Below are 24,584 nucleotides of genomic sequence, written 5' to 3'. Positions count from 1 at the left end.
CTTTGTGTTTATTCTGCTAGAAATTTTAAAGACTTTCGGAAATGTGAGTTTAAAATTTTCATTGAATTTGGAAAATTTTTCTTTATTATTTCTTTTTTAAAAATAGATTTATTTATTTATTTATTTTTGGCTGCGTTGGGTCTTCATTGCTCTTCGCAGGCTTTCTCTAGTTGCAGTGAGCGGGGGCTACTCTTTGTTGCAGTGTGCCGGCTTCTCATTGCGGTGGCTTCTCTTGTTGTGGAGCTTGGGCTCTAGGTGCATGGGCTTCAGCAGTTGTGGCTCATGGGCTCTAGAGTGCAGGCTCAGTAGTTGTGGCACACAGGCTTAGCTGCTCCGCAGCATGTGGGATCTTCCCGGACCAGGGCTCACACCTGTGTGCCCTGCATTGGCAGGTGGATTCTTGACCACTGTGCCACCATTATTATTTATTCAAATGTTATTTTTTCCACTCCACTCTCTCCTTTTTTTTCCTGTGTCTCTAATGGTACATATATTTTCTTCTTGTCCCATAGGTCACTAAGGCCTTATTTATTATTTTCACTTTTTTCCCTCTGTATGTCTAAATTTGAATAATTTCTATTGACCTATTTTCAGATTTTCTTCTAATATTTTTCTTCTAATATTTTCTTCTGTAGTTCTCAAGCTACTTTTAAGCCCATCTAACAATTTTTTAACATTGTAGAGACTATTATTTTAGTTTTAGAATTTCTGTGTGGCTCTTTTCTGTAGTTTTTGCTTTTCTGCTGAGCCTGCCTGCCCACCCTCTCATTATGGCCAGTTTTTCCTTTAAGTCCTTGAACATACATTTTCCGACTTCTTGATATGTCTAACAAATTTTTATTATATGGTCAATTTTATGGATGCTCCATTGTGAGAGTTTGGCTTATATTGTCTCTCTTTAAGGAATGTAGAATTTTACGGTGGATCAGCTTGATTCTACTGAAGCTTGATTTTAGACATTTTAGGAAGAGTCTAGATAGCCCTTCCTGTGGGGCCAGAGCAGCTCTGCTAAAGGTAAAGTATTTTTGAAGCTTCAATTGAATGCCTGGGTTGTTCATGAGGTCTCTCCACTCTGGCTTGTCAGAACTCCAATGTTTTAATGTGTCACTCTTAGAATCCCTGACCTCTTCACTGTCTCCTAGAAACTGTTCTCTGCAGGCATCCTCGAGTCTTGCTTTGTGCATTCACAGCTTACTATTCAGCTTAAGAGTCCAGAGGACCCTTATAGAGATTTTGGGGGTTCTTCCTCTGCACAACTCTATCCTCCTGGTACCCTACTCCCATAAATTCCAGCTCCATCAGCAGCCCCAAACTCCATATTGCATTTTCCATCCAGGCCTGTCATTGCTGTCTAATAGGTTCCTACTTCCTGTTTGAATGGAAAGTGTCCTAGTCTGGAAAGTGCCCTCAGGCAGAGAGCTGGGTGAATGTGGGCCTCCTCGCATCCCTTCACTAGAGGATCAGAGCCCAGTGCTGCTTATTATACAATGTCTGGGAACAGCTTCTTCATATATTTTGATTTATATGTATTTACAGTGGGAAGATGATTGTGATCCTCATTACTCTATTACTTCCAGGATCAAAGGTATCTATTTATGAATTTTTACATCTATTATATCTAAATTCCTGTCCCTTCTTTTATTCTCAGCATTATAATTTGTGCTACCTCACCTTTTTTCTTCAGCAATTTAAGTAGAGCCTGCCCTTCAGACTCAGACTGAGCTACACCATTGGCTCTCCTGGTCTCCAGCTGAAGATCCTGGGACATCTCAGTCTTAATAGCCCCATGAGACAATTCCTTAAAATAAATCTATCTATCTATCTATCTACCTACCTACCTACCTATCTATCATGGTTTGTCTTTTCATTCTCTTAACCATGTCTTAGAGCAGAAGTGTTTTAACTGCTTCTGCTCTAACCATGTCTTAGAGCAGAAGCAGTTAAAAGCTCATCTCTAAACCAAAGTTCACAGATTTTTCTTCCATGTTTTCTTCTAGAAGCTTTATTGCTTTGCATTTTACATTTATCTCTATGACCCACTTGAGTTACCTTTTGAGGAAGGTGTAAGGTCTTACCCAGGTTTTTACTGTGCATGTCAATATCCAGTTGTTGACATACAGCACCATTTGTTGAGAAGACTATGCTTTCTCCACTGAATTGCCTTTTCTCCTTGGTCAAAGATCCATTGGATATATTTGTGTGGATCTCTTTCTGGGCTCTCTATTTTGGTTCATTAGCCTGTTTTCTCTATTCTTTTATCAGGACCACATTACCTTGATTACTGTAGCTTTATAGTAAATCTCGAAATCAGGTATTGTGGGTCCTCCACCTGTGTTCTTTTTCATCAGCACTTTACTTCCTTTTTTTCCTCTCACCCTCCTGCTCTATTCTTCCCCTTACCACATCCCAATTAGCATCGGAATCTTCGCCTTATGTTCTACTTATGGAAGATTACTGTTATGGACTGAATGTGGTCCCCCCAAAAGTCATATATTGAAGCCCTAACCCCAGTGCATCTGTATTTGGAGATAAGGCCTCTAAGGAAGTAATTAAGTTTAAATGAGGCCATAAGGGTAGAACCCTGATCCAACAGGATTAGTGTCCTTATGAGAAGAGACACCAGAGCCTTCTCTCTCTCTCCCTCTCTCTCTCTCTCCATGCATGCACCAATAAAAGTCCATGTGAGGACATAGCAAGAAGGCAGCCATCTATAAGCCAGGAAGAAAGGTCTTAAAAGAAACAAAACCTGACAGCTTTTTAACCTTGGAGTTTCAGCCTCCAGAACTGTGAGAAAAGATATTTCTGTTGTTTAAACCACCCAGTCTGCTATTTTTTTATGGCAGCCTGAACAGACTAATACAACCAGAATAAGACAAAGTACAACTTTTATAAATATCAAGTAGCTGGATTCTGTTCCCTTAATCCAATCTGGTAATTCTTGTCTTTTAACTGATGAGGTTAATTCATTTAAAGTTATTCTATCCCTGACAGTTTTCATTTCTATCACTTTATTTTATGCTTTCTATAGCACATATTTTTCTTTTTTTCCTCTTTTCAAAACAAGTATTAGACTGATATATTTTCCTTAATTCATTCTTTCCTTTCATTGGTTAGGAAATTATACACTTAATCTTTATGATGTTATGGTTTATGGGTTGATTTTTTTTTTTTTTTTTTTTTTTTTTTTCCGGTACGCAGGCCTCTCAGTGCTGCGGCCCCTCCCGTTGCGGAGCACAGGCTCCGGACGCGCAGGCTCAGCTGCCATGGCTCACGGGCCCAGCCACTCCGCGGCATGTGGGATCCTCCCGGACCGGGGCACGAACCCATATCCCCTGCATTGGCAGGCGGACTCTCAACCACTGCGCCACTAGGGAAGCCCTATGGGTTGATTTTTTAAATGCATGCCTTCTGAACAAAGTTTAAAGTGGATCAAGAATTTTACCACATTTCCAAATATTACAAGGACTTTAGAAACTTTAACTCTGATGACCCCCCTTCTCTTACATGTCATTTTCTCAGAATTTTATTTTGACTTTGTTCTTATGAATCTCACATTGTTCATAATTGTTTTCATTTTTATACTCTTAACATGTGTTTAGGTTTACCCTATGTGTGCCAATTATTTTGCCCACTATTCCTTTTGGAAACCTCTCTTCCTTCTGGGTCCAATTTTCTTTTTTCTGAGGTAAATACTTGAATAAGTGCTTTAGCAAGGGTATGTGGGTGGTAAAGTCTCTATGTCATTTTGTTTAAAATTGCCTTTATTATGCTTTCACTCTTGATTGATAGTTTGTTTGATTTATAATTCTAGGTTGACAGCTATTTTTTTCAGCAATATGAAGATATTAGCCAATTGTACTCTGGCTCTATTGTTACCACGAGGGGGTCTATTGTCAGTAGTTTTTTCTTTATTTATCTTACTTAAAACTTTTTATTCTGGGACCTAAGTATTCATGCTTTTCATCAATTTTATAAAATTCTCAGCCATCCTCTTGTTACTATTTGACTCTTCATTATTCTTTTTCTTTTCCCTCTTGAACTTTTAGTAGACATATATTAGACCTTCTCATTCTCTCTTCATGTCACTGAATCTCACTTTCATATTTTTAATTTATCTTCCTCAATTGAGTTTTACTTAGTTTCCTTAGATCTATCTTCTAGTTCAATATTTTTGCTTCAGCTGTTTCTAATATGCTCCATAAGTCATTTGGTTATTGCTTAATTTTTAAAGTTCCATTTGATTTATTTTAATCTTCTTGATATTTGTTTCTTGTGCATTTCTTAGTTTTGATTCTTTTCATTACCTTTTAACTATTTGAACCCAATAATTTTATATTTTCCAGACTATGCTGTAACGTGAAAATATTGATCTTCTAACGCTGCTACCTGTTCCATCTTTAGTTTCTTACCCATCTTGGATTGTTGACTTGTGAAAGTTGAACTTGAGAGGCACTTCATCGGTGGGAGTCATGGAGCATGTATGCTTTGGAGTGGTGGGGTCTTTGTGTCTGACAAGTGCCCCAGAATTATCATTGGTACAGGGGCACATTGGCGTTCCTTTCTCATTGTGAGGATTCCTAAACCGTGAGGACCTTGAGGGTAATGTAAACTCAAACCCCACATCTATGCCTGCAGCTGACCCAAAATATAAATTGCCCAGGAACTCAGGCAGAGACAGATAAACTTTCCTGTTGCCTTCCTGTGTCACTGCACACAGCATTTTCAGTTTTGTATTTTACTCAGGAACAGCCCTTTAAAGTTTCTAGTTCTCTCTTCATGGGCTTAATGATTTATTCTGCTACCCTGAGGATCTTAAAATAAAAGCTCTTAGGGCACTTGAATCAGCAAAGTCTTATTTCCCCCACACTCACTTCCACTTGGGGTTAACTGCCAAGGAAAGCCTCATCTATGCCTCATGGGATTGTGCTCTGCTTTTCAGATTACATGCCACCTGAGAATTGTTCTTACTTTTCCTGTTATCTCAACTACACATTTTGAATAATGTTATACTTTGTGTACTTGGGGGAAGGGGTCCAGGTAAATGAATTCACATTATTTAGGGAATAAGAAGCCTTGAATTTGCTTCTTTAAATGTCTCAGATTTTGAAGTTTGATGAAAATTATATGCCAGATCTGAAGTTACTTTATTATTTTGTCCACCTAAATGACACTCAAGGAAAAGTAACATACATTTAGTTACTTATTATTCTGCTGTGCTGTAATGATCACAGAGTCAGGGCTTGATGATTCCCTAGAGTCTATTTTGTAGGAAGTATTTTCCTATATTCAGTAACCCTGTTAGTAGCTTGAATCACTGCCCAAACACTCATGTTTCATTGAAAACTCAAGTTTTCATGCATATAAAGAAACTACATCCCACTTGAGGGCTCAAATTAACATGTGGAATACATTAATTAAGTATTCATGTTCATTAACTGTATCATACATTAATTTGAATTTGTGCTTTTTATCCTGAGAATGTGAAACAAGATGGGGTTTCACAGCTGTTTAAATCTCCTTTAAAGAAGCAGAATTGTATTAATGAAACAAAAAGGAATATATTGGCAAGAAGAGACTCACCCTGAGTTGATAACACATGGATCAAATGCCTTTCTTTGTTAGTTTATGAGCATCTTTAAGGCAGGCAAAGTGATGTACAAATTATCTTAGAATCTCTGAAGTAGAGCATCAAGCTTGCCACATGATAGGTGGTAGATAGCTGTGGAAAGAAGAGAGGAGAGAGAGTGTGAGAATGGCAGGAAAGGAGGAAAAGATGTGAGGAAGAAAAGAAGAAAGGGAGGAAGGGAGGGAGGAAGGAGGCAGCTTTTGCCCATCACTATGATACCTATAAAGAAAGAGGAAACCTAACCTACTTCTAGAACCTGGATGTCTGGGGCATAAATGCAGATGTCCTTAAGTATTACTACAAATGTTTCAGTTCAGTGAAATCTTACATATTCCATCAACATGATTAAAGATTTTAGCTCCTTGCAGCAAAGGTTACATAAGAATCTCTTAAGCTACATGCCTGAACTGGAATTTGTGTTTTCAGTGGCGTATGGCACTTGAAAGTCTCTGTGAAGTTGAGGAGCATGCAGCCCATGTCAGCAAATCTTATCACTCTGAAGAGTCAAATATTTCTGAACTGCACCCATGTTTTGAGAGGACTGTTTCTTCCTTTCTTAATGACCTAAACTTCATTTTTATCCTGACCCATTTCTTATAAACTCCCATATCTTTTCTTTCAGCAAAAACTAAATTTCACAGACAGGATAGGATGGTAGAAAGCTCTTGTATTCTTCCTGCTCTTGTAGAGACCTCATCAACTCTGTAAATGTTTCTCTTCAAGGGGAGGAGGTATTGTGACTGAACTATACCTTCAATAAGCCTCTTTCCAGCTCAGGGGGGAAATTTCCGTGGCTTGGTCAGGGCAGTTTAGCCACACCCAGATGAAATAATGAATGTGAAAGCACTTTGAAAGTCAAGTATCTTGTCAAGCTGTATTAACGTGGTGAGTGTTATACTCTGCACTAGCATATGGGGTGAGGATGGCCAGCCATGGGTAGACACACAGCCAAAAGCTAGTGCAGCACAAAAAGGTAGTATCCATTCTGCTCCAATTGCTCCCTCCCTTCGTCCAGGCTGCCACAGAAAAATATCATAGATTGCATGGCTTATAAACAACAGAAATTTATTTCTCACAGTTCTGGTGGCTGGAAGTCTCAGATCAAGGCTCCAGCAGTTTTGGAGCCTGGTGAGAAATCACTTCCTGGTTCATAGATGGCTATCTTCTTGCTGTGTCCTCACATGATAAAAGGGGGCAGGGAGCTCTCTAGGGTCTCTTTTATAAGGTAACTAATACCATTCGTGAGGGTTCTACCCTCATGACCTAATCACCCCAAAGTGCCCATTTCCAAATACCATCACATTGGGGATTGGATTTCAACATATGAATTTGGGGGAGACACAGACAATCTCTAGCCCTCCCAAATGTGCAAATCACTGCCCAAGAGTTTCAATATGGGGGAACTACCAACAGCAGAAAAGAAGAGGAATGTACCGTGTTCTGAGAGGAACCTCAAACAAGGAAAGACTGGTGCCATAGACCTGAGTGGACTTGGTTCTCCATTTCTTATGTTCCCTCTGGAGGAGAGGGTGGGAGGAGTAGGGTCCCCTGGTCATAGGATTCTGGTTGCTGTTGATGTCACTTCCTGCCTTGGCAAATTTGACTGGGAGAATGAGTGTATAAAAGAACATGCTCTCTATCTCCCTCCTCCCATCATTACTCTTTCTTTCCTCATTTGCCCTACTCATCTTTCCTTTAAATATATTTTAAAAAATAATCTTTAATACAATTGTATTGGCTCCCCATCGAGGTAACAGTGTTTCTTCAAGTGTGATCCATAAACTTCTGGTGATTCCAGGGAATGTAGAGACAATTTGACAGTTTCAGAAGCTACAGCATTGATAATAAAATGATGATAATATCACAGCATAAAACATTTAAGAGCTTTTATAGTTGATAGCATACATTTTGCTTCATATTTGGCTAAAACCACTGATGTATAGAATTTGAATAATTTCTCAGCATAAGTGGAGCATATATGAAGAAGAAATGATCAACATATTTTTATTATGTTAATATTGAAAAGTCAAGGTCTAGAAAGATAACATTTTAAAATAGCAAAGAGTTAAATATTAAAAAAAAAACAGTTACACACAATTCATGAGATAGGTGTAAGGGATCAGTACTAAAGGACACCATTTATATATGCTGCTGTGAACATTAAAGGAGACTAAAGTACTTGAGCATTAGAACCCTACTGTTTGCAAAGAGAACAGTTGGCAGAATACTTCCTGATCTTGATCTAATATTGAAGTAAATGAGGAAAACTGAATACTACTATGTTCTAGCCAATAAGCATATATCTTTTTGGTTCATAAGCAAATACATAGGCATCTTGTATCAAAACCTTGCTTTTTTCCATTAAAGTATGAGGAAGCCAAGGGGAAATTTGTCATAAGAGTTTTTGAAATGAGGAAAGTGAAAACAATCATTTCTCTATGACACTAATGACGTCAATAAACACCATTTCAATGATTTCAAGGGTTTTTTCAAGCGGGATATCTCAAAATACAGTCAATATCTTGAATAGCTGAAATTCATTACTTGTGAGCTGAAATAGCATAATTTTTAAGGCTAAGTAAATGATATCAGGATTTCTGAAACAGATCAAATTGAGCTAAATGTTTGACTCTCTACTGATACTTTTTTTTTTCAAGATAGGGCTGGTGTTGACTATATTATTATAATTGTATTATATATTATACATAAATATATAATATATACAAATTATATATATAATACATCATATTTATATTATGGTAGACTGTTAGGGTCTTGATGATAACGTGACATTTTAGTTAAGACTTGAAGGAAGTGCAAGAGAAGAGCAAGCCATTTGGATGTCTGGGGAAGAAAACTACACTCAGAGGGAAAAGTAAGTGCAAAATTTCTGAAGCAGAAACATGCTTGGTGTCCTCAGGGGATATCAAGGAGGTCACTATAGATGAAGTACAGTGAGGAAGGGAGAGAGTAAGAGTGATAAAATCAGAGGTAGCAAAAGATTGGGATAAAGTGAGGACTTTGGATTTTACTCTGAGATGAGAAGTTATTGGAGAATTTTGAGCAGAGAAGTGTTTATCTCCTTTTTAATGAGTTCACTCTGACTGCTGTGTTGGGAATAGACTGAGGGAGGCAAAAGCAGAAGAAGGGAAATCAATTAGGAGGCTATTTCAGTAACTGAGGCAAGAGAAGACAGTGGCTTATACCAGAGCAGAAGCAGTTGAGGTGGTAGGAAATGGCTGGATTCTGGGCATATTTCCAGTCACTTATTCAATAAATGCTTATGGAACATTTACATACCTGGTGCTATCTTGAGAACTGGAAATGCCATGCTGAGCCAAACAAACAAACAAAAACAAAAAAACAAACACAAACCACCATGGTTTCTATTCTCTTGAGTTATGGTCTATTTGGTGATGGGAGGTTGGGAGTAAAAACAGTAAAAACAGCAAGAATACATACTATGAAACAAGTAAACCTGTATAATGCAAAAGAGTATCTGGGTGGGTGGATGGACTTTGCTACTTTGAATTGTGTGTCCAGAAAAGGCCACTGAGGAAGCAGTGACCTATCCACTTGGACCTGAGTGAGGAGAAGGAGGCAATCAAGTGAAGATCTGGTGGATGATGATCCAGGTAAAATGAACTACTAGTTCACAATCAGAGCACTTGCTCAACCAACAGACATAAATTTGGTAGTGTGGCTGGAGCATAGTGTAAGAACGGGAAAATGATAGGAAGTGAGATTAGGGAGGAAAATTATGTAGAAACCTGAGGGCCATAAAAAGGAATCTGGATTTTATTCTAAGTATTTTAGAAAGCCATTGGAAGCCTTTAAGTAAGAAAACGGCATGATCCACTTTACAGTTTTAGAAGATCCCTCTGGCAACTTTGCAGAGGATGGATTCTGTTGGAGACATACAAATGCAGAGCTCAAGTAAGCAGTCGGAAGCATGAGTCTGAGGCTTAGGAGAGAGGTCAGGTTTGAAGGTACAAGTTGAGGAGTAATCAGTGTACGGATGACATTGAAAGGGAAGGATATAAATGAAATGACTTCAAAGTGAGTGTGGGCGGTGAAGAGTCAGGACCCCGAGGGCTGCCCGGTCTCTTTCAGTGACCACTCATTCATCTGCTTCCTGTCACAGCAAGACTCTCCAGGGCTTCCCTGGTGGCGCAGTTGTTGAGAGTCCGCCTGCCGATGCAGGGGACACGGATTCGTGCCCTGGTCCGGGAAGATCCCACGTGCCGCGGAGCGGCTGGGCCCGTGAGCCATGGCCGCTGAGCCTGCGCGTCCGGAGCCTGTGCTCTGCAACGGGAGAGGCCACAACAGCGAGAGGCCCGTGTACCGCAAAAAAAAAAAAAAAAAAAAAAATAGGGCTTCCCTGCTGGCGCAGTGGTTGGGAGTCCGCCTGCCGATGCAGGGGACACGGGTTCGGGCCCCGGACTGGGACGATCCCACATGCCGCGGAGCGGCTGGGCCCGTGAGCCATGGCCGCTGAGCCTGCGCGTCCGGAGCCTGTGCTCCGCAACGGGAGAGGCCACGACAGTGAGAGGCCCGCGTACCGCAGAAAGTTCTTACCTCCCACCCCCTCCTCAGACCACTGCGATCGGACATCTCTCCCCACTGCTTTACTGAATCTGCCCCTGTGATGATCACCTTTCCCTCCCTGAAACACACAGCAAATGGGTTTTAGTGAATGAAGATCAAGCAGGAGAATCGGGGAGAATGAGAGCATTAGAGTGACAGGACGCCAACAGAGAAAGAGCAATGCCTCCAAAAACGGAGGAGTGACAAATTAAAGTGTTGAGGAGGGTCTCCACCATATTTGAGAGAAAATTCCTACCAGAAGCATTGTGGCTTGGGTCTGACCTCTCAAATTTCAACTGTTTGCCTGTGTTTCTGATCACCATCTGCTCCCCAATTTCCCAAGGCCAAGCTTTACTACCCATCTCTGTGACTCCAAGTTGGGCCTCCCAGGGCTGTGCCAGCCTGGCATGCCACCTGCTATCTGTTATCAGGCCTCTCAGACTCTACATTATTCTGCCTGCTAGACTGAACCTCTCTCTCACACCTACTGATACATGTCCCTTTCCTACCATCTCTTCTGTGCCTCTAGTCCTAATTCCTGATTTTGGTAGTCTGTGCATCTTGCAACAATTAATGAGGTCCCGATCAGCCATGTCTCTCAACGTGACATTTCCTATAACTATTCCAACTTAGTATCCTTTTACAGTATTCTTTAGGGTCTGGAAGATAGCTTTCGTGTGCTGAGTTTTAATTCCCTAACTTACTACGCCGTAAGAATCTGCAAACCTTAAAAGGTCTCTGGGCTCAGTTTAATACATACGCTGTGATTAAGCTTGACTCCCAGTGAAGGCTGCCCCTTTACAAAGCATGTACTCTCATATGTTTATCAAAATTAATAGAAACAGTGAGGGAAATGGTGACTGAAATGAGGAGCACTTAGTAATAAGGTCTTTTTAATATCTTGTAATGCGAAAGGCTGGACCGAAATCTGGTGGACAGTACGGGCTTTGCTGCAAATTATAACTCTTCTTTCTGCTGCTTGGTAAAGGAAGACACAAGAGTCCTGAGGGAGTTATCAGAAGTTGAAAAGCAAATGTCACACTAATCTTGAAAAATCAACTTACAATTTAATATATATTCATTGAATTACATAGCCTATTATTTATTTGAAGCTTGTTATGGGTTGAACTGTATCCCCTACAAATTCATATGTTGAAATCCTAACCCTCAGGATCTCAGAATGCGTAAACAGGTTTGTTGCAGTTGCAATTAGTTAAGATAAGGTCATGCTGGAGTAGGGTGGGCTCCTAATCCAATATGACTAGTGCCTTAAAGGAGAAATTTGGACACACACACAGGGAGGGTGTCATGTAAAGATGAAGGCGGAGATCTTCAAGCCAAGGAACACCAAAGATTGCCAGCAAACCACCTGAAGCCAGGAGAGAAGAATGGAAAAGATTCTCCTTCAGAGCCCTCAGAAGGAGCCAACCTTGCCAACACCTGGATCTCAGACTTCCAGCCACCAGAACTGACAGACACTAAGCTTCTGTTGTTGAAGGCACCCAGTTGGAGGTACTTTGTTACGGCAACCCCAGCAAACTAATACAAAGCTTGAGCAGACATCAATTAGATTTTCTACAATATTTTGGTCACATTTTCCATCTTGCATTAATAAAAGTGCAGCACAGTTTGTCCGCACTCCAGAATTTTGCTAGCACAAACACTCACCTCATCACAATCACCACAGGGAGGAAGAAAAAACAAGCCAAGCCAAGGTGTGTGTGCAAACACATGCTTGCTCTTCTGCAGAAACTGAAGGCATGCTTCTTAATTTAGGCATATTTCCAAAGAGGCTAAAGAAAGGAAATCACATTTAAAACAAACATTTACCCCTGTTGCTAAGTAAATGCCTCACAACATTACTATAGTATCAGACATGAAAATTAAGCCAGAATTATGCAGCTGGGTCTAATGCTGTCTATTCAGGCGCTAGTGACTGACAAAGAGAAATAGTTGCATTTTGTGTGATAATTGGTTGGGGATGTGCAGCATGCATTTAAAAACCGTGTCAGGACACTTCTGCATATCAGAAAACAATCTCATTAACACATTTCATGAGACGCTTGTGTAGTCAAGGAATTTTAATAATTCCCGAGGCCTTGGACAAGGAATACAATTCAAACCATTTCAGTAATAGAAAAAAAAATCGATAATCTTTATACTGCCATTGGTAATGTCAAACTCATAATTCCACCTTTATTAATATTTCATCATTTTATCAGAATAATTACTACTTTGTAGTATAAGTAAAATTATGTGCTTATGGAAACATGGACATGAGCAGCCTATTTCTTCCATTCAGCTGACACGGTACAATCTATTGAAATCGGGACTAGGATGACGTATGCAAGAAAAATGCTGACATCTTATTTGTTGTTTTCAAATTTATACAAAACCCAAAGGGAAAAAACCAGCCCGAACTACAGGTAACCTCCCCAAGCTTGATCTGGTGGTTTGACTTCATGAAACTTGCAGTGAGCGAGATATTAGGCTTCGCACAGCTGACCAAGGACTTAGGAAATCACTGCTTCTATTCTGATGCCACATTCTTGATCTGCCCCACTCCCATCCCGCCTAGACACACAGGGCTCAAGACTCCTTCTGAGCAATTCAGACAGGATGGATCAGCACATGGAATCCACCTAGCAGACCCTAACCAGCCTGGTTTCCAAAGCCTGTCTCTTAGAACTAAGGTAAGGGTGAGTCATGGGGCCCATGTTCACCACCCAACCTGTCTGGGAGCATTGCTCTGTCATTTTCACAGCTAGACCTACAGGCAACATGTGCTTTGTTATGATAGGGCAAGGAGTGCTCAACTTATCAGGGATCTGATTGGCAGAGCAGCCTTAGTACTTTATAATAGTTGTTAGAACTGTTTACAGAACACTGTTTTTTGCACCTCAGGGTAAATCATGTGGCATGAAGCCATGCCCCATCCCACGTGGAGCTGGGGGCCAGTGGGAAACTTCAGTTTTCCCAAGGAAGGGGGAGCCTCTCTCTTTACTCTAAGCACTACAAAGGAGGCACTAAATTTAAGTGGAAACAAGAGAGATGTAGAAGAGATCTGAAGAGCTTAGGCTCCTACAGGAAGAAGAATGGTTTGTCTTTCTAACAGAATTCAGAGTCTCCTTGGAGGGGTTTTAAACAATGACAAGGAAGATTTCTCTTTCACCCATTTTGGAATACCTATATTCCATGTACCTTGGAAGATGTAGAAGAAATATGTCAGACAAAATGGTGCCTCATGGTTTTAAAGGACTAGGACTCTGTTCTTTTCTGTTGCTATGAAATCCCTTGGAACTATAGGAAAGAAATTAGTTTTCCCAACTCTTAATCAATGAACACCTCACATTCCACCCACAAGTGCTCTTCTTTTAGGTGTCTTTGCTGCTAATCCTCTTTAATCTCCTCTTTCTTCTCTATGTTTGGTCTTCCAAAACTGGCTCTGCATTATACATTCAGAGAGTACTCCTGTGGAAAAAGAACTAAAATAAAAAATACAATGTGCTTTTTAGGAGCTTCCCTGGTGGCGCAGTGGTTGAGAATCTGCCTGCCATTGCAGGGGACGCGGGTTCATGCCCCGGTCCGGGAAGATCCCACATGCCGCGGAGCAACTGGGCCCGTGAGCAACAATTACTGAGCCTGCGCGTCTGGAGCCTGTGCTCCGCAACGAGAGGTCGCGACAGTGAGAGGCCCGCGCACCGTGATGAAGAGTGGTCCCCGCTTGCCACAACTAGAGAAAGCTCTCGCACAGAAACGAAGACCCAACACAGCCATAAATAAATAAATAAAATTAAAAAAAAAATACAACGTGCTTTCAAAAACGGTTTAACGCTTTGTGCCTTCAAGCTTAGTATACTCACATACAGAGAAAGATCTAAGAACCCACTCATTGCTATACTTTATCTTGGTTTGTTGGACTTGTCAATTAAAGGAAGTATTTTCATGTTCAGACATACCCAGGGAATAGTGAAGGAAAAAGAAATGTGAATTTAAATAAAGGCTCACTAAGAAGGAAACGTTAATGGATGGATGGAAAAATCAGCTTAGTATAGAAATAAATTTATGTTAATCTCAAGTCCAAATTCAGATGGGTGATACAATGCTCTAATGATCTGGAAGTTAAGCTTTGAAATGCCTGAACTCTCATGTTCCCAATAAGTTTCAGATTATTTCAGCTTGACTAAAAGTAGGGAGAAAGGGAAATGACATTTCTGCTCTCATTTTTCCCCTCTTTGTGAGTCTCAGTGATGAATAGTGGGTGAATGAGAGCAACTGGGGGTTTTGACCAATGGAAGAAAATTTGGAAACCTTGCTGCCATCTATATCCAGTTTTTAAATTATTTTATTCAATGGGCAAGATTTGGTGATGAGAGTTCAGAGAGACAACACTTTTCCATCCCAGCTGTGCCAGTAGCTCCCACGATCATAGTTTCCTTTATTTAAATGCAATTATTAAATCATTCTTTCATTGGTTCAACAAAACTTTACTGAGCACATGCTATGTGCTAGATATCATTCTAGATGCAGGGTTACAGCCATAAAATATCTGATAGAATTTCCTACCTTCAGTGAGATGGAGGAAGTGGACATTAGACAAGTAAGTGAAACTGTAGGGTATCTGATGGCTGAAAAGGCTATGGAGGAAAATAAAGCAAGGAAGGGCAATGGGGACTAGCGGGGATTGAGTTGAGTACTCAAGTTCAAAGTAGGGAAGGCAGGCAAGACTTGGTTGAGAAGAAAATATTTGAGCAAAGATCTGAAGAAGTGGGAGGACCAGATGTGGATATTTGTAGGAAGAGCATTCCAGGCAGAGAGGATAGCAAATACAAAAGCCAGAACATGCACCAGACAGAACATTTGTCAAAGCATGCCATATCCCTTTTCCTACCAAAGTAAATGTCACATAGAATGTAATTCTGCTCTAACAAAGGTAGCCAACAGCATGTGAATTCTGCATTCATAGTACAGTTTATTCTGATCAGTAAGATTATTACATGAATTTGATGAAGTGCCTTGGGACTTGGTCTATGTGTTACATCCATCTTATGTAGCTTTCTATTTGTTTTTGTCTTATACTGGTAATACATAAATACTAAATTATTGAAAAGACAGAAACAAAACAGACCTTTATACAGTGAAATGTGACAGTTCCCACATCCCACTTCCTCTGTTCTAGTCCCCATCCACCTACTGACCTCCTCATCCCAGAAGAAACTACTGTTAATAGTTTGATATATGTTCATATAGTAACTTCATGGTTAACCTTTTAAGAAACGATCAGACTGTTTTCCAAAGTGGCTGTGCCATTTTAAAATTCCACCAGCAGTGCCTGAGGTATCCATTTTTTCTACATTCTTACCAACACTTGTTATTATCTTTTTGATTATAGTCATCCTAGTGGGTGTCAAGTGTTATCTCATAATATGATTTGCATTTCCCTAAAGAAAATGATGTTAAGCACCCTTTCTTGTGTTTGTTAGACATTTGTATATATTCTTTGGGTAAATTTCTATTCAGATTCTTTACCTATTTTTAATCATTGTATTATTGAGTTGTGAGAGTTCTTTATATATTTTAGATATAAGTTCTTTGTTAGATACATGATTTAAAATATCTTCTCCCATTCAGTCTGTCCACTTTCTCTGTGGTGACCTTGAAGCACAAAAGTTTTAAATTTTGATGAAATCTAGTTTAACTATTTTCTCTTTCATTTTTGCTTTTGATATTATATATAAGAAGCCATTGCCAAAGCCAAGGTCATGAAAATTTACCTCCATGTTTTCCTCTAACAGTTTATAATTTTGACTTACACTTAGATTCTGATCCATTTTGAGTTAATTTTTATATATAGTGTAAGGTAGGGGTCCAACTTCATTCTTTTGCATGTGAATTTCCAGTTGTCCTAGCACCATTTGCTGAAAAGACTCTTCATTCTCCATTCAATTGTTTTGGCACCCTCTTCAAAAATCAATTCACTGTAAATGTGAGGATTTGTTTCTGGATTCTCTATGCTAGTCCATTGATCTATACATCTGTCCTTAAATCACTATGACATGGTCTTGCTTACATTTGCTTAGAAGTAAGTCTTGCAGTCAGGAAGTGTGAATCCTTCAACTTAGTTCCTTTCCAAGACAGTTTTGCAATTTTGGGTCCCTTGTATATTCATACAAATTTTAGGATCAGCTTGTCATTTTCTGCAAAGAAGCCAGCTGGGATTTTGATAGAGATTGTACTGAATATGTAGAGCAATGGGGAGAGTATTGCTATCTTAATAATACTGCCTTCTAATCCATGGACATAGGATGTCTTTTCACTTACTTACATCCTTTAAATTTGATTCCAACAATATGTTTTCAATGTACAAGTCTTGTACTTCTTTTGTTATAGTTATTCATAAGTATTATTCTTTTTTGATGTTATTGTAAATGAAGTTGTTTTCTTAATTTTAATTTTGAATTGCAAGTATACAGAAAAACAATTGATTTTGTATACTGATCTTGTATCCTGAAAAATTGCTGAAATTGTTTATTACCTCTAAGTATTTGGGGATTCTTTTATATTTTCTATCTACAAGATCATCTCAACTATAAATAAGTATAATGTTAGTTGTAGGGATTTTTGTAAATAGCATTTATCAGGATGAGGAAGTGACCTTCTATTCCTAGTTTGTTGAATGTTTTTAAATGAAGCGGTGTTGGATTTTGTCAAATGCCTTTTCTGCATCTATTGAGAAGACCACGTTGTTTTTGTCCTTTATTCTATTGATATAGTATATTATATTAATTGATTTCAGGTGTTAAACTGACCTTCTATTCCTGAGATAAATCCCACTTGGCCATGGTGTATATCCTTTTAATATGTTGGTAGATTCAGTTTGCTACTTTTGCACGTGTGGTGAATTTTGTGTTTATATTTATGAGAGATACTGGGCTGTAGAATCCTGGGTTTTTGGGGAGTTTTTTTGGTGATGTCTTTGGTTTTGACATCAGTGTAATACTGGATTCAGAGAATGATTTGGAAAGTGTTCCCTCCTCTTCCATTTTTTGGAAGAATTTGTGAATAATTACTAATAATTCTTTAAATATTTGGTAGAATTCATCAGTAAAGCTGTTTTGGCCTGGGTTTTTCCTTGTGAGGAGTTTTTTGATTACTCATTCAATCTCTTTTTTTATGATCTATTTAGATTGTCTATTTCTTCTTGATTATTTAGCTGGTTGTGTTTTTCCTGGGAATTCATCCATTACATTTAAGTTATCCAATTTATAGTATAGTATTTATAGTATTTTCATAGTATTCTTTTAGGACCCTTTTTATTTCTGTAAAGTTGGTAATAATATCATCTCATTTATTTCTGACTTTAGTAATTTGAGTTTTCTCCCTGCTGTTTTTTGGTCAATCTAGGTAAAGGTTTGTCAATTTTGTTGATCTTTTCAAAAAATCAAACTTTTATTTTGTTGATTTTCTCTATTTTGTAATTCTCTATTTCATAATTTCCACTCTACTCTTTATTTCCTTCACTCCACTTGTTTTAGGTTTAGTTTGTTCTTCTTTTTCCTTTGTCTTATGGTAGGTGTTTAGGTTATTGATTTGAGATATTTCTTATTTTTTAATATAGCTATTTACAGCTATAAATTCCCCTCTAAGTACTTTTTTTTAAATTTAATAAAATTTTTTTAAACATCTTTACTTAAGTATAACTGTTTTACAATAGTGTGTTAGTTTCTCCTTTACAACAAAGTGAATCAGTTATACATATACATATGTTCCCATATCTCTTCCCTCTTGCATCACCCTCCCTCCCACCCTCCCTATCCCACCCCTCTAGGTGGTCACAAAGCACAGAGGTGAACTTCCTGTGCTATGCAGCAGCTTCCCACTAGCTATCTAATTTACATTTGGTAGTGTGTATATGTCCCTGCCACTCTCTCACATCGTCACAGCTTACCCTTCCCCCTCCCCATATCCTCAATGCTCTAGTAGGTCTGTGTTTTATTCCAGTCCTACCACTAATCTCTTCATGACATTTTTTTTTCTTAGATTCCATATATATGTGTTAGCATACGGTATTTGTTTTTCTCCTTCTGACTTACTTAACTCTGTATGATAGACTCCAGGTCTATCTACCTCATTACAAATAACTCAGTTTCATTTCTTTTTATGGCTGAGTAATATTCCATTGTATATATGTGCCACATCTTCTTTATCCATCCATCTGTTGATGGACACTTAGGTTGCTTCCATGTTCTGGCTATCGTAAATAGAGCTGCAATAAACATTTTGGTACATGACTCTTTTTGAATTATGGTTTTCTCAGGGTACATGCCAGTAGTGGGATTGCAGGGTCATATGGTAGTTCTATTTGTAGTTTTTTAAGGAACCTCCATACTGTTCTCCATAGTGGCTGTATCAATTTACATTCCCACCAGCAGTGCAAGAGGGTTCCCTTTTCTCCACACCCTCTCCAGCATTTATTGTTTCTAGAGTTTTTGATGATGGCCATTCTGACCAGTGTGAGATGATATCTCATTGTAGTTTTGATTTGCATTTCTCTAATGATTAATGATGTTGAGCATTCTTTCATGTGTTTGTTGGCAATCTGTATATCTTCTCTGGAGAAATGTCTATTTAGTTCTGCCCATTTTTGGATTGGGTTGTTTGTTTTTTTGTTATTGAGCTGCATGAGTTGCTTATAAATTTTGGATATTAATCCTTTGTCAGTTGCTTCATTTGAAAATATTTTCTCCCATTCTGAGGGTTGTCTTTTGGTCTTGTTTATGGTATCCTTTGCTGTGCAAAAGCTTTTAAGTTTCATTAGGTCCCATTTGTTTATTTTTCTTTTTATTTCCATTTCTCTAGGAAATGGGTCAAAAAGGATCTTGCTGTGATTTATGTCATAGAGTGTTCTGCCTATGTTTTCCTCTAAGAGTTTGAGAGTGTCTGGCCTTACATTTAGGTCTTTAACCCATTTTGAGTTTATTTTTGTGTGTGGTGTTAGGGAGTGTTCTAATTTCATACTTCTACAGGTAGCTGTCCAGTTTTCCCAGCACCACTTATTGAAGAGGCTGTCTTTTCTCCACTGTATATCCTTCCCTCCTTTATCAAAAATAAGGTGACCATATGTGTGTGGGTTTATCTCTGGGCTTTCTATCATATTCCATTGATCTATATTTCTGTTTTTGTGCCAGTACCATACTGTCTTGATTACTGTGGCCTTGTAGTATAGTCTGAAGTCAGGGAGCCTGATTCCTCCAGCTCCATTTTTCGTTCTCAAGATTGCTTTGGCTATTCGGGGTCTTTTGTGTTTCCATACAAATTGTGAAATTCTTTGTTCTAGTTCTGTAAAAATTGCCAGTGGTAATTTGATAGGGATTGCATTGAATCTGTAGATTGCTTAGGGTAATAGAGTCATTTTCACTATGTTGATTCTTCCAATCCATGAACATGGTATATTTCTCCACCTATTTGTATCATCTTTAATTTCTTTCATCAGTGTCTTATAGTTTTCTGCATACAAGTCTTTTGTCTCCTTAGGTAGGTTTATTCCTAGATATTTTATTCTTTTTGTTGCAATGGTAAATGGGAGTGTTTTCTTAATTTCATTCTCAGATTTTTCATCATTAGTGTATAAGAATGCCAGAGATTTCTGTGCATTAATTTTGTATCCTGCTACTTTACCAAATTCATTGATTAGTTCTAGTAGTTTTCTGGTAGCATCCTTAGTATTCTCTATGTATAGTATCATGTCATCTGCAAACAGTGACAGCTTTACTTCTTCTTTTCCTATTTGGATTCCTTTTATTTCTTTATTTTCTCTAATTGCTGTGGCTAGAACTTCCAAAACTAGGTTGAATAAGAGTGGTGAGAGTGGGCAACCTTGTCTTGTTCCTGATCTTAGTGGAAATGGTTTCAGTTTTTCACCACTGAGAACAATGCTGGCTGTGGGTTTGTCATATATTGCCTTTATTATATTGAGGAAAGTTCCCTCTATGCCTATTTTCTGCAGGGTTTTTATCATAAATGGGTGTTGAATTTTGTTGAAAGCTTTCTCTGCATCTATTGAGATGATCATATGGTTTTTCTCCTTCAGTTTGTTGATATGGTGTATCACGTTGATTGATTTGCGTATATTGAAGAATCCTTGCATTCCTGGAATAAACCCCACTTGATCATGGTGTATGATCCTTTTAATGTGCTGTTGGATTCTTTTTGCTAGTATTTTGTTGAGGATTTTTGCATCTATGTTCATCAGTGATATTGGCCTGTAGTTTTCTTTCTTTGTGACGTCTTTGTCTGGTTTTGGTATCAGGGTGATGGTGGCCTCATAGAATGAGTTTGGGAGTGTTCCTCCCTCTGCTATCTTTTGGAAGAGTTTGAGAAGGATAGGTGTTAGCTCTTCTCTAAATGTTTGATAGAATTCGCCTGTGAAGCCATCTGGTCCTGGGCTTTTGTTTGTTGGAAGATTTTTAATCATAGTTTCAATTTCAGTGCTTGTGATTGGTCTGTTCATATTTTCTATTTCTTCCTGGTTCAGTCTTGGCAGGCTGTGCATTTCTAAGAATTTGTCCATTTCTTCCAGGTTGTCCATTTTATTGACATAGAGTTGCTTGTAGTAATCTCTCATGATCTTTTGTATTTCTGCTGTGTCAGTTGTTACATCTCCTTTTTCATTTCTAATTCTATTGATTTGAGTCTTCTCCCTTTTTTTCTTGATGAGTCTGGCTAATGGTTTATCAATTTTATTTATCTTCTCAAAGAACCAGCTTTTATTTTTATTGATCTTTGCTATTGTTTCCTTCATTTCTTTTTCATTTATTTCTGATCTGATCTTTATGATTTCTTTCCTTCTGCTAAATTTGGGGTTTTTTTGCTCTTCCTTCTCTAATTGCTTTAGGTGCAAAGTTAGGTTGTTTATTTGAGATGTTTCCTGTTTCTTAAGGTATGATTGTATTGCTATAAATTTCCCTCTTAGAACTGCTTTTGCTGTAGCCCATAGGTTTTGGGTCATCGTGTCTCCATTGTCATTTGTTTCTAAGTACTTTCTGATTTCCTCTTTGATTTCTTCAGTGATCACTTCGTTATTAAGTAGTGTATTGTTTAGCCTCCATGTGTTTGTATTTTTTACAGATCTATTCCTGTAATTGATATCTAGTCTCATAGTGTTGTGGTCAGAAAAGACACTTGATACGATTTCAATTTTCTTAAATTTGCCAAGGCTAGATTTGTGACCCAAGATATGGCCTATCCTGGAGAATGTTCCATGAGCACTTGAGAAAAATGTGTATTCTGTTGTTTTGGGGTTGAATGTCCTATAAATATCAATGAAGTCCATCTTGTGTAATGTATCATTTAAAGCTTGTGTTTCGGGCTTCCCTGGTGGCGCAGTGGTTGAGAATCCGCCTGCCGATGCAGGGGACACGGGTTCGTGCCCCGGTCCGGGAAGATCCCACATGCCGCGGAGTGGCTGGGCCCATGAGCCATGGCCGCTGAGCCTGTGTGTCCGGAGCCTGTGCCCCGCAACGGGAGAGGCCACAACAGTGAGAGGCCCGCGTACCGCAAAAAAACAAAAACAACAACAAAAAAAAAAAAAAAAAAAAAAAAGCTTGTGTTTCCTTATTTATTTTCATTTTGGATGATCTGTCCATTGGTGACAGTGGGGTGTTAAAGTCCCCTACTATGATTGTGTTACTGTCGATTTCCCCTTTTATGGCTGTTAGTAGTTGCCTTTTGTATTGAGGTGCTCCTATGTTGGGTGCATAAATATTTACAATTGTTATATCTTCTTCATGGATCGATCCCTTGATTATTATGTAGTGTCCTTCTTTGTCTCTTGTAATAGTTTTTATTTTAAAGTCTATTTTGTCTGATATGAGAATTGCTACTCCAGCTTTCTTCTGATTTCCATTTGCATGGAATATCTTTTTCCATGCCCTCACTTTCAGTCTGTAAGTGTCCCTAGGTCTGAAGTGGGTCTCTTGTAGACAGCATATATATGGGTCCTGTTTTTGTATCCATTCAGCCAGTCTGTGTCTTTTGGTGGGAGCATTTAATCCATTTATCTAAGTACGTTTTTAACAGCATTTTATAAATTTTTGTTTTGTGTCTTCATTTTCATTCTTTTCAGTCTATTTTCTATTAATCTTTCTGATTTCTTCATTGATTAATTTATTTAGGAATATGTTGTTTAATTTCCACATGGTCATGAATTTCCCACATTCCTTTCTGTGTTTTGATTTCTACTTTCATTCTATTATGGTTGGGGAGAATACTTTGTATGATTTCAATCCTTTTAAATTTTTTGAGACTTTATATGAGATTTTTAGAAATATTTTTGATAGATATTGTCAAATAGCCCTCCCAAACCAGTACATATCTTCCCATTATGTGATTGATTAAAATATTCAAAGGATTTGTCAAAAACAAGAGTGAAAATAAAATCTTTTGTAATTCCCTTTCTTAATTTATTTAGTTAATCACTAAAATTAGCTGAAATTATATTACTCTTGTGGAGATCACAGAATGATAATTTAAGTACCCACTTAACACTATGGTTCACGCTAATGCTGCATATCTAAAATACATTATCTGTAATCTTCACTATAAAATAGGTATTGATATTCCCATATTACAAGGGAAGAAACTGAATGTCAGATCATTTAACTAACTTGTCCAAAATCACACAGAAAATGAAGAAGTATTGGAATTAAGACTCAAACTTATTTCTACCATCATACTCTTCTTCTAAGGCCAAGGAAAAATGGTCACACAGAGATCACGCTTTTCCCTCATCTTTCCTTGCTTCTGTAATACCCTAAGACCTATCAGGAGTCATGTTCAGACTATTCTCAGCAGCCACAAACTTACATTTTCCATTTCTACTTTTTCCTATTCCAGAGGTCAACTGCATCTTATAATTGGACAACATGCTTATTGGCTTCTTCCCAAGTGAATTAGGTCTGCACAGTGGATTTTGCATTTTAAAATACTGAATCATTCCTACCTTTAGATGGGGCATGAGCTCTCCAGTAATCTACTGTGCTCACAGCCTTATTCTGGCTGGTATTGGCCTAAGGAAAAATGTGTGTTATCTGCCTGGTCCTTGCAGATCTCTGAATATGTGAGTATTGATGTAGAACATTGGCCTTTTTTTTTTTTTTTAACTCAATCTATGGTAGGAAATGTATTTTACATTTTGATCCAGTACACACTCATTTCCTACATATGTATGTAAAAGAACACATCCTTACTATTGATACATTCTATTACTTAAAAAACTCTGGTCATGATTCAATAAGTTTGTTTCATGAGAATAATGGGCTATAACCTATAATTTAAAAATAACTTATAGTTTGAGAACCCAGAGAAAAGGCTAAACTAGGCCAGTTGTTCATTGTGCACTAAGTAATAATTACTTATCATTAAGAATAAAGACACATCTTTCTTCCCACCCCACCTCCCAAATTCCAAGGTCAAACCTTCTATAATTATTGTCCTCGACAGCCAAGTCCCCAAATGCTTGATTACTTTGACCCCTAGAAAGCCACAGTAAATGATAAGCAGAGACTAGACAAATTACACTACTCAACTGCACATAACGTTTTTGAAGGCTCCTTTGACTGGATTTCCAGCACTCCCACATTCGTATTGCAAGACCAAGTTTAGAAGAAGGTAAAATAAGGAAAATGGAAGGCTTGGCAGGAGGGGAGGAAACATACAATGAGTTACTTGGTTGGGGCTTTGGGTCAGCAGGTCCTGCCCATTAAAAAATTCATTCTATGGCTTCTAAAAGGTTAAGTATTAAAGCTCTGAAATGGGACGTGGACCAGCCTGAGCTTCCCTGGAAGCTGAAGTAGAGGCAAAGGCGTGGATGGTGACATGAGTGAGGTGGGTCTGAAGTCCAGAGACAAAGACTTTGTGAGAGGCGACAGGGCCCAGATGCCCATCAAGGGTCACTTTCAGGCAATGCCAAGGGAAAAATCAGTCTGTGATTCCCTCTTTGGGAGAGGCCATAATGATCTACTTCCACTATGAGGATGTGGACACCTTTTTCATATATCTGTCCCCCTGCATTCCCCTGCCACCCCACCCACCCCCCATGATTGCATTAGTTAATGGGATTAAGAAGGTTGATCTAGGGCTTCCCTGGTGGCACAGTGGTTGAGAGTTCGCCTGCCGATGCAGGGGACATGGGTTCGTGACCCGGTCTGGGAGGATCCCACATGCCGTGGAGTGGCTGGGCCCGTGAGCCATGGCTGCTGAGCCTGCACGTCCGGAGCCTGTGCTCCGTAAGAGGAGAGGCCACAACAGTGAGAGGCCCGCGTACCACAAAAAAAAAAAAAAAAAAAAAAAGGTTGATCTAACAATGAGGCAT

At 38.7% G+C, this 24,584-nt stretch overlaps 1 protein-coding gene across 1 annotated transcript in view; it reads right to left on the bottom strand.

Moving 5' to 3' along the window:
• Window positions 1-24,584, bottom strand: part of PIK3R1 (phosphoinositide-3-kinase regulatory subunit 1) — a 562,712-nt gene that overhangs the window by 481,039 nt on the left and 57,089 nt on the right. The window contains exons 2-3 of the mRNA XM_067031067.1: window positions 11,882-12,006; window positions 5,581-5,719 (exon numbers count right to left, since the gene is read on the bottom strand). The gene's annotated coding sequence lies outside the window, so the exon portion shown is untranslated. The remainder of the gene's footprint in view (window positions 1-5,580; window positions 5,720-11,881; window positions 12,007-24,584) is intronic.

This window comes from Kogia breviceps, chromosome 4 (assembly GCF_026419965.1).
Source record: "Kogia breviceps isolate mKogBre1 chromosome 4, mKogBre1 haplotype 1, whole genome shotgun sequence".
NCBI classification, from domain to species: Eukaryota; Metazoa; Chordata; class Mammalia; order Artiodactyla; family Physeteridae; genus Kogia; species Kogia breviceps.
This window is presented reverse-complemented; position numbering and strand designations above follow the sequence as displayed.